We start from the raw sequence: 11971 nt of genomic DNA on the forward strand, positions 1-11971 counted from the left end.
TTTTAACATTACAGAGAAGCCACGTTATGAGCCGTGTGGCTCGGATCATTATCTTGCGAAAAAAATCAGCAATTTTCAATTTAAGAAAGTTGATTGTGATCTAACGTAGATTCTATAAATAAAAGTTCCCAACACCACCAAACCATTACTCCTCCTGCTCCAAGTTTTACCGTTGCAACCAAATTTTCTTTTCGAAGGCTGCTCCTCTTTTTCTCCAAATCATTTTCTTTCCCTTAATTCCAAATATACAAAATATGCTTTCATTCTGTTTGTGGAGGGGCGGAAGGATCCAAATAAATAAATGTGAAGGAAAATAAAACGCGCGGTATATTTCATTTAACACTAGGATTTTATTTTCAGAAAACTTTAGATACGAACTTCGATTTAAAGGAAACTAGTTTTTTTACAAAAAGAAAAGTGCGGAAAACTGAAAAATCTCGGACTGTAATGTTAATGGCGATTCCCATTGGAATCCTCACTGCTCTTCGCCGCTCACTGCTGTTCACCCGAGGGCGTGAGCATACCGCCCCCCTTGCAATATGTTGCAATTGTCACCCTTGACATACAGAGGATCGGGGACTGCAACGTCCTGGAGCGTCTAGATGCCACAGGAGCATGAGACGACCCATCCGGATTAGGTACTTTGGACTGCGGGAGCACCGCTACGACCGGGCGCACAGCTTGGTTGGATGACCTCGGGATAGAAGTCCTCCCTGGGCACCGATTAAAATTGGAATCGGCCAAGATCAGATTGGAGACTTTTCCGTGGACTGACTCCGACACTTCCCGGATGGGAATGCGGATGAGCCTACTATCCTCTACCTCGATGTTACGAAAGTAGCACAAACTTGATCGACACCGACCTTGGATCGGGCAAACAAAACATCTCAGCCGCACAAGCATCTAGCAGTACGCGGGTCCCGAGGGACCTCGAGCCGTTTCCCAACCGGATGACTGCCGTTGGCATGACTGTCGTCGTCCTTGCTTGAAGCAGTGAGGATAGCATGAGCACTGGAGCATCGTCTTGCGAGTGGGTGCGGTCTGAGGGTGACCGTGACCGTGGTCGTGGAGATGGGATATCACGCCCGGGGGACGATGGCTGGCTGCGATGTCGGGCTAGGGAGCGTCGCCTGGGTGATTGGTCGACCATATGGAGTAGGGTGTGATGATTCTGCCCGCACCGTTGTATTCGTAACGACTGCGGCACGAAATGGACATTCAGAGGACATTCAGAAAGAACTTAGAAGGGTACCATTATGGCTCTTTAGGCCGCTGTTGTCTTGCAGCAGAATAAGTTTCGCCCCGGGTCTTCGAATAGACCCACGCGCTGTTCGGACATCAGCTACCCGGACGAGGCCATCAGCCCCGTGAAAAATACGCTTAATTCGTCCTAGGCGCCACTGGTTGGAGGGGAGGTTATGCTCGAATACGATCACGATGTTGACTGTCTGGAGACTAGGAGCAGGCGATTTCCACTTATTCCGTTTGTGGAGCTCCTTAAGGTATTCATATTTCAACGGCGGCAGAAAGCATGATGGATCGCCATCGCTGCCATCGGTTGATTAAGTACATAGGCTCGACCAGGATGTTAGGCTCAGCATTGCATAAGAAAGGACCTCCAATAAGGAAATGTCCTGGGCTCAATGCCAGCAGGTCCTCTGGGTCCTCGCTCATGGAAACCTTCCTACGAAGGTTTTGCCATTATCGGAGGTCACCTCGAGATAGATTGCCTTCGTGCTGAAAGACGCAGACATAACCCTTCGTAATGAAACACGCACGCCCGGTATAATCAAAGAGGCCTGCGCAGTCAATGCCCGTATGGGTAAAAGGTCTGGAATAAGTGATGCGCTCTCGAGGGAAATCACACATCATTAAGTCTGTTGTCGTCGACGATGAACGATGCAAACTTTAAACTTGTGGATGTGGAACTTCACCAGATTTTTAATCCGTGGAATACAGAACTTGGTCCGCAGATACCGCACCATTGCGCTGATTGCGCCATGCAACGTGATACGATGGGCGAATTTGACGAGCAGGCGCGTAAAGTGGGTACTATATGGGGAGAACAGGGTGAGCGGAGTATTCCGGGTAGGTCGAGAAATGGGTTCAAATTGAGCAAAGTGCTGGATGGTGGCAGTCGTTTTGGTAGCAAAGCGTAAGATGTATGCGGTGTCTCGCAGAGCCTTACCATAGTCCGAGAACCGCTCGCTCACGTCGTCGAGTAGAGTGGTCGTGGCAGTGTGGCACTCGGTGCTCCAACTGAGTGTCCGGAAGTTTACTAATGAGAGTTGGCCAACACTCGGGATCACGACAAAGCCAGTTCGGCCCAAGCCACCAGAGGCTACTGGCCGATAACTCGGCAACGGAGACTCCACGGCTTGCAAGATCTGCGGGTTGTCGTTGGAACGCACATCGGACCAGCGCTAGGCACTGGTACTTTTGGAGATGTTTGATACGCGGTTGGCGGTGGGTCCAACTTTCACAGGGGCTTCTTATGTCAAGCAAACAAGTCGGTCCAAAACAAACGCCCAGAGATCGGCTAACAAGACAGCTACGCACAACTCCAGCCGAGGCAGCGAGACTGTTTTGACCGGGGGTCTTAGCCGTTAATAGATGATGGGACGCGTCACAGAACCCATGAAGCTCCCACTCGACGGTATCGCCGGTATTTAGCCAACGGGGAATGCGACTGAGGCCTGCAGGAGGTCGTGCCATTGTTGCAGAGGAAGTGGCGCCAGAGCGTTATCCCAGACAAGTTTGGTTAACCAGATTTGCTGCATGAAGATCTTCGCTCGAATAACAAACGGGGCTAACCAGCCAGCGGGGTCGAAGAGCTTTGCTATATGGGACGTCCTCGGCGGCTTGCCAGCGAGTGCTCAATGTTTTGGGTGCCGACTGGGACATTATCAACATACATGTATTTCCGAAGGATTGCGCTCGCCTGGGGATATATCGATTGCACATCTTGTGCCAATTGTAACAGGACTCGGATCGCTGCGCAGTTAACCACAAACGTGACAGTTTGTAGCTCACAGTCCTGAATACTGCCGCAACGATCTCGGTAGAGGATCCGCTGAAAATGGGTATGCCTGGGTCGACTCGGATTTGTCGGTACATCTGCGTTATGTCGGCATTAAAAACGATCTGAAAGAACCACCATTTTAGTACTTGAAGCTTGAGATCGGACTGGAGAGTAGGCCCGGTGTGCAAGACATCGTTAAGACTGACCCCTCGTGTGGATGGGCTCGACGCATTAAATACCACGCGTACCTTGGTGGTGGTGCTGTCGGGCTTAAGCACCGCGTGATGGGGGAGATAGAAGTTTTTCCCATCCTGAGGCGGCGTCACCCGAATCATATGCCCCAACTCCTCGTACTCCTGAATTATGGCATCGTACTGCGTTTGTAGGAAGGGATCCTTGAGAAGACGTGCTTCATTTCGCAGGAATTGGGCCATCGGCATCGGTTTTGGATGACCCAAGTCGACACTATTGGGCCTTTGGAACGGTAAAGACACAACATATCGGCGTCCTTACTTCTTCGGGTTGTCTCCTGGAAATACCGCTCGCAGAATACGTCATCCTCCTTTTCCGGCTTTGCGGAAAGGTCTACCACCTCCTAAAACTTGGTGAGGAGTACATCAAGTTTTGCTGCCAGACTGACTCACGTCTGGGCAGAGAAACATAATCGAGACACCGGAGGGTCAGGCATTATAGTTCCACACCAATATCCTTCTTGATTCGCTCTCCGAGGATGTGGGGAAACAGGTCTACACCGATAATCATATCAATAGGCGCGGGCTTGTTGTAGTACGGATCAGCCAGGGGGCTATCGAGGCACTGCGTCGGAACCGTGTTAAGGAATGGAGCCGTTGAAATGGCCCCTGACAATTTGGATACGACCAGGGCGGCGACCTCAATCTTGTTCAGCCTGTCACACGGAGGAGACAGCATCAGCAGACACACCTTGTCGGCGCATCCTCCATCACTCTGGCCCACGCCAGTAACCGCGGCGCCTACTGGATAAAAGGGAGGTTGGACCATGTTGAAGACACGCTCGAAGAGAAAAGTTGAATCGGCCCCAGAGTCGATCAACGCACGAATATGGTGCTCCACACTGCGATGGTGCAGCGTGACAATCGCAGTGCCTAAGAGGCCTCTGCCTGGGGCAAATGCAAAATAACTTTGAGCATTTGTGAGCTGGTTGCTCGTGGACGGACGCTCTGTGGCGCTGGATGGTGGGACTTGCGCAGCGGACGGCGAGGACACGGACAGATCACTAGGATGCAACAGAGTATGATGACGTTCCTTGCAGGTATGGCAATTATGCGTACTGGAGCAGCCCTTCACTTGATGACCGCGGGCAAAACAGTTCAGACAGAGTCCCTGCCTTCTAATGGTTTCCAAACGCCTCTGAACAGGCATATCAAGAAAACTAGGGTAGAGCCGTATCGGGTGATTCTCCCGATGGCACAGCTTGCAAGACGCCGGTTTGAGCTGAACAGGCATATTAAGAAAACTAGGGTAGAGCCGTATCGGGTGATTCTCCCGATGGCACAGCTTGCAAGACGCCGGTTTGAGCTGAGCTATCGCGGGAAACGCTTGGACCTTCATCGTTGCAGAGGATTTGCGGGGGCCAATGGGGATGGCTTGGACACTTAAGGGCCGACTTATGTTCTTCGGTGGCATCCAGGACACGATACCGATCGGTGAGAAATTGGTTCAAATCGTACCAAGTGGAGACGACAGTCTTATTTGGCACTGATTGTTGCCACAGGAGGATTGTGGCCTTCGGCAATTTGCTACTACATATGGCGATGAGTAAGATGTCCTAATTCTCAGTACTAACACCCGAACGCTCAAGAGCGGTAAGACACCCTTGAAACGCAGTCTGCAGCTCTCTCAAGGCTTTGCCCGACTCTTGTGCCACCGCGGGAATCCGAAGGAGTTGTCTGGCTTGAGTCATGACAAGCAGACGGCTATTTTCGTACCGTGCGGCGAGGTTCTCCCACGCGGCTTGGAAACCCTCATTCGTCACGCTTAGACACGATGGTTCTCGCTTCCCTTCGCGTCTTGGCGTTCAAGTGGTAGAGCTTCGCCACTTGTGACAAGTACGGATTGGCGATATAAATGGCAGCGAACAAGTCGCGGAAGGTGGGCCATGCTAGGCTGTCGCCATTAAACGTTTCGCTAGGCTTTTCTAGTCTGTTTGGGCCGTCCAGGCCTTGTGACAACGGGAGTATTCCGTAACGACGGTTGACCAAAGGGATTTGAGCTGCTCTAAGTGCATTTTAATGGAAAATAGGGCACTTCAGAAGTTAGAGCTTCACTCTCACGAGCTGCAAACATACTTAATGCGTCGCATGCTAGAACGAAATCGGAGAGGCACTTTCTGGATTGTTCTCTATGCTGTTGGGATACGGATCGGGTGACGGGAACGTCAGAATAGTGCGTCACAATAACGTGCGGGATCTGAGCCTGGATTGAAAGCTTAAAATAGGCCTTTGTGTTCACTCGAGCCTTTAATTGAGAATCTGCGAACCTTAGGTAGGCTGGTCGAAGACGGACGGGACTTTCGAGATTCGCTGAGGCTGTGAGCAGACGGGATCTTACGCGGAATGTCCGTACGCTTCGCGGTCACCGGAGTCTTCGGCGGCCGCCCCGTAGATAGGCTGGACGAAGACGGACGAGACTTCGGAGATTCTCTGAGGCTGCGAGCAGACTTGGTCTTGCGATGAATTTCGGTACGCTTCACGGTCACCGGAGTCTTCGTTGGATGGCTCCGTGGACATATTCAGGAGACGACCTTACCGACGAAGTCCGAGTTTGCGCGTTCTTTGTTTTTGAAAACAAAAAAAGATTTGAAGTGGATTGTATGATTGAAGGAGAATTGACCAAAAAAACTATAGATGGACTTATAAGTATCGATGGAAGTACGTAGAAACATAAAAAATGGATATAAATATATATGGAAAAAAGAACAAGATTGAATATAAAATTTTATATAAATATGGGTGGCATTATATGTTATATAGAAATAAAATTAATATAAAAATATATGGAAAATAATATAAAATTATATAAATATGGAATATAGGAAAAAATGGATAGAAATATATATGTAAAAAACATTGGTTGGAAAATTATATACTTATATATGGATTATAAGTATGGACGGATATATATGTAGATGGGGAAAAAATGGATGTAAATGAAGAATATATATATATATATTTATTTATAAGTATGGGCGGATATATATACATAGATGGGGAAAAAAATGGATGTAAAAAATATATACTTATGTATATTTATTCATAAGCTTTTCTGCTGTCTGATGTGACGGTCGTGTTTTTCCATAGCTTCTGAGTTGTTACAATATTTATTGTTTCGCTCAATTTTTAATTGTGCTTAGTTTGTTTACGCTTTCGCTGGTGAGGTTTGCTTGATACCCTTATGTTTTATTTGCATAATTTGCCAAATTACCAAATTACCATAAGTGCTAGTGTTTTTATTTTTATTTTTGTTGTTCTCTCTTCTTTGTGCTGGTGCTCAGCTTCTCTCCCGCGAAATCACTTTCCAGCTATCTCTATTATATCTTCTCCCATTTTACTTTTGTAGTGCCTCGTCGCAAACAATTATTTATCTCCAGACTTGCTCCAGATACTTCTGAGTCGTCTGTGGCAGCTTACATTGGTAATATATGCCCTGCTAAGGTTTTAGTTCAAAAGTTTAAGTTTTCTAGGCCTCGCGAAACTCCTCTTTTAAAATTACAGTACTTAATGAGTATTTCTCAGCTATGGTTGACACTAATTTTTGGCCAGAGGGCCTAGATGTACACGAGTGTGCGCCCAAAAAGCGCTCCCGTCCGTTGCCTGTCCACCTTCCTAATTTATCTTCTGCTTCAAAAAACTAATAATGTCGAGTCTTTGCATTCATTATCAAAATGTAAGAGGACTTCTTACCAAGCTCTCGAAACTGTTCTGTGATAGTCAAACCTTTTCGGCTGACATATCGCGTGTTTTTTTAAGCGTTTGGTTTTTAAAATTGAAATGAAACACAAAATTTGAATATTATTGTTAAATTTTTATTTGAGATGATAAAACAATCTCTGCCAATTAGTTTTTATAAATGACTTCATGTAAATGTTGGCCGCGACTGCGTTTCAAGTGATCAATACGGAAGGTCCAATTTTGCACCACTTTTTCCAGCATGTCTAAGTGAATTTCGCCAATAACACGGCTGATATTATCTTCCGATGCACCAATTGACGATGGTTTGTCCTGGTAAACCAATGACTTTACATATCCCCACAAAAAATAATCCAGTGGTGTAATGTCACATGACCGCGGTGGCCAACTGACGGGTCCAAAACGAGAGATTAATTGTTCACCGAACGCATCTTTCAATAGGTCCATTGTCTCACGTGCTGTGTGGCATGTGGCACCGTCTTGTTGAAACCACATATCAACCAGATCATTATCTCTCATTTTGGGCAAAAAAGTCTGTTATCATCGAACGATAACGCTGTCCATTGACGGTGACGTGGCGACCGTTATCGTCTTTGAAGAAAAATGGTCCAATGATACCGCCAGCCCATAAACCGCACCAAACAGTGGTTTTTTCTGGATGCATAGGCAATTCTTGAATGGCTCTTGGCTGCTCATCACACCAGATACGACAGTTTTGTTTATTGACGTATCCGTTGAGCCAGAAATGTGCTTCATCGCTGAAGATTATTCGACGGTAAAACAGCGGATCTTCATCGAGCTGTTCCAATGCCCATTCAGCAAAAATTCGACGTTGTGGCAAGTCATTCGGCTTCAATTCTTGAACCAATTGAATTTTATAGGGTTTAAACCTAAATCATTGCGCAAAATCTTCCACGTAGTCGAAGGACACAGTCCCAATTGCTGAGAACGCAGACGAATGGACAATTCACGATCGTCATTGACACTGGCCGCTACAGCTGCAATATTCTCTTCTGTGCGCACTCTCCGTACACGATTCGATGGTTGAATGTCCAATAAAGTAAAATGTGTGCGAAATTTGTCCACAATTGCCTTTATGGCTTACTCGGTTGGTCGGTTGTGTCGACCATAATATGGACGTAATTTACGAAACACATTTTTCACAGAACACGAATTTTGATAATAAATTTCAATGATTTGTAAACGTTGTTCGGGCGTAAGTCTTTCCATGATGAAAGGGCAAACTAAACTGAGCATTCTTCACTTTCACAGCTGTCATGAACATCATGCGGTATGTCAGTGTTGCCAACGTGAAAAACCAAAAGCGTAAAAAAACACGCGTTATTAGATTTTTCTGAAATCATGACCTACATGCACCATGCTGATGCTTTGCAAACTATTTTTAGTCGTCTTAAAGATCGTGATTTCCTTATAGTTTTAGGTGATTTTAACTTGCCTAATATTTCTTGGCTGGTTTCTTAATTCCTTCGTGTCAACATGTTAAATAATTAACTTAACTCTTCTAATGGAATCCTCGATCTTGTTTTTGTTTCGGATCCTACTGTTAGTTCTGTATCTCAAACACAGCCATTGAACTTTTTTTTTCTTACAATTCCGTTACTAATTTATTTAATCGTCGTAGATGTTTTCGTAAAACAAATTTCAATCTTTTTAACAACATTATTTCCTCTTTTGACTTGTCATTTATATTTGAGTGCTGTGATATAGATTGTTCAGTGAATTTTTTCTACTCTGCTCTTAATGCGTTCGTTATGTGACCGTCTCTACCGTCTCCAGTTCGGCGGTTTGGTTTACATATAGGCTGTCTAATCTCCGAAACATTATATCGAGATATTTTAAAAGGTTTAAAAAAACTGGTTCGCGACTTGACTATGTAAATTATTGTGTAGCGAAATCTCAATTTTGTCTCTTTTATACTTAATGCTACAATAATTATATCGTGCGCTGTAAGGTTGAATTCTATAAGAACCCCAAAAGATTTTACAACTTGATTAATTTTAAACGACGCTCTAATTTACTACCCTTCACCTTCAGACTTAATGACCAGATTGCTATTAATGATTCAGATAATGCAGATCTGTTTGCTAAATTCTTTCAGTCGACTTATTCCATTACTTCTTCGCATCCCACATACTATCCCTTTTTAATCCCACATTAAAATTTTTTTTTTTTTCTTATTATTAATGAAGACTGTATTATCTATAGCTTATCATCTATGAAGTCTTCCTTTGTACCCGGGCCTTATAGTATACCTAGTTGCATCCTTAAAATGTGTTCGATTTCTCTATCCAAGCCTTAATCTCGGTTATTCTTTATATCGAGTGAGACTTGTAGTTTCCTGATGTTTGGAAGGAGTCTTTTATTATTCCGCTTTTTAAAAAGGGCAACAAATCGGATATTTCTAACTACCGCGGCATTGCCAAACTTTTGGCAATACCAAAGCTATTTGAGAAAATTATTACGTCTTCCCTTCAACACCTATCCAGATCCACTATTTCTCCTTGTCAGCATGAAAGGTCGCTCGTCGCTTACCAACATTTTAGAATTGACTACCCTTTAACGGTTGATCGTTTTATGCTTCTTACGAATCTTAAAATTATACGCTTTTCCCCGAAACTGTTGGTTAAAATCGTATCTTATTGGCAAAACCCAAAATAAGTCTTTTCGTGCCGTGATATCTAAAACTGTTCGAGTTACCATAGGCGTCCCCCAAGGCAGTCATTTGGGCATAGTGTTATTTACTTTGTTTATGAATGATTTGCCCTTGGCCTTGGGATGACGTCAAGATTTGTTATTCCTATAATGTTCAATTCTTTCCAACAGTACTTGCAATCAGACCTCGATGCGTTCTGTCATTGGTGCCAGGTTAATAAATTACATCTTAATGCCTCAAAGTGTTCTTTTATGACATTCAGTCGTTTGTCTCCGTTCCTAGCTCATTACTCTATTAAGTCTGTTCTGTTAGATTGCGTACCATCATTCAAAGACTTAGGCGTTGTGTTTGACCCAAAATTTTCATTTAATTTTCATATATCTTTAATCGTCAATAGAGCATGCAGTTTTCTTGGCTTCATAAAACCTTGGGCCAAATAATTTGACCTTACGTAACAAAGGTTTTACACACTTTGTTAGTTCGCCCTATTCTAAAATATTTCTCGCCAGTGTTGAACCCGCAATATTATGTTCACCGGCGTAGTATTGAATCGGTACAGAAGCAATTCCTCAAGTTTGCGTTACGCGGTCTTAATTGGGACCCGAGTCTTCGCCTACCTTCTTATTCTGACAGATTTCTTCTTATTAATCTTCATTCACTTTACAACCGTTTTTTGCAATCTGTCCAATCAGGACAATAAGCAAATTGTGTAAGAGGTTAACAATAACGTGGGGTGTAAATAGGAATATATATGGATGGCAAAGAAATAGAAAAATACAATGATATTGGTTAGTTATGGGGAATTAAAAAGTTTCAAAATTTCAAATTCATATGCAGGGTTCACCAGTCCTGGTCTTGCCCGAAGGGAAGGTCCAGGTGGTGACATTCTTTGAGACGCTTTATTGAGTACTGTTATCTAGCAGGGCGAGGGCCAGAATGTTGCCATGCATCTCCAACTTAGAGCAGTGCCGAGTGCCATACCTCTTTATTTCGCTGCTGACTGATGGAACGTTCAGGTCTCTGTGAACGACGGAGTTGCGAATAAAAGCAGGCGCTCTAAGTATTCTTTGAAGCAGCTTACTCTGGACGCGCTGTATAATATTAACGTTCGAGTCTGAAGCCGTGCCCCAGAGCTGATTACCATACGTCCACACCGGCATGACAATGGTCTTCTACAGCAGTACTTTATTGCGAATGCTGAGCTGTGACTTGCTGCCGATGCATCCTAGCCATCTTCAGGTTGAGTTGAGTACGCTTGGTTTTAAGGTGCGCCTTCCAATTCAGTCGCCTGTCCAGAGTAAGGCTCAGATACCTGACCGAGTCCACGCTCGGGAAAGCGTCCCATGAAGGCTGAACGAGGGCAGTCGTGTCCTCGTTTTTTTTTTGTTTTTTTATATTCATTTTTATTTACAACCAAATTAGAACTACATTTACTTCACGTATATATATAGTTATTGGCGGTGTGGCTCAAACAAGCTACTGCGGGACTACCGCGAGGTATTGCTTCGCAGAGGCCGGCTTAAACTAAACCTCCCTTCTCAGCCTCTCTTGTCGCCGTTGTTCGACCATGACGGCTGCCGCAAACTCGCACACTGCCTCCCATTCGCAACCGTTTACTAACAAATGAGGCACCAGGTTCTCAATGGTGATGCGCGAGCCAATCCTGTAATCCAACTCGCGTCTCTGTGCGTCATAGCGAGGGCAGTGAAATGATATGTGCCTTGCGTCCTCGACGATGCCGGCTCCGCACCAGAAACGCTTTCGATAAGCTCTGAAGCAGCCATGGCCGCTCAGAATTTGCGTCAGGTAAAACGTAACATGCCCATGACTTCTGCCTATCCACTGTTGTAGGTCTGGGGTAAGGCAGTAAGTCCAACGGCCCTTCGGAGATTCCGTACATCGTTGCTGCATCGAGCCACATGTTCGCCTCGTGTTTCTTGCCGTATACTGGCTAAGGGCAATCGCTCGACCACCGGTGGTGTGGAGTGTAGCGCTCTGTACACCGCGTCTGCTTCGTACACTAGATCACTGATTGGAGAAAGACCAGCGATGACATGCGTAGCATCGTCTGAAATTGTGTGGAACGCACTGCAAATTCTCATTGCGCAGAGTCTAAAGGCCGATTCCAGCCCTCGCCTATAGCTTTTCGCCCGAAGCGCACTAGTCCAAACTGGAGCAGTGTACAGGGAAATGGATTTTGTCACGCTAGTTAACAACAGCCTTCTCTCTTGTTTGGGGCCTCTTGTATTGAGCATGATCCTTGCCAGAGCGCGTGCAGTCGTTGTGGGCTGCCAATTCAAGATCTGCAACAGCCAGCCACCGGCCAAT

The sequence above is a fragment of the Drosophila willistoni genome, unplaced genomic scaffold (genome assembly GCF_018902025.1).
Source record: "Drosophila willistoni isolate 14030-0811.24 unplaced genomic scaffold, UCI_dwil_1.1 Seg526, whole genome shotgun sequence".
In the NCBI taxonomy this organism is placed as follows: domain Eukaryota; kingdom Metazoa; phylum Arthropoda; class Insecta; order Diptera; family Drosophilidae; genus Drosophila; species Drosophila willistoni.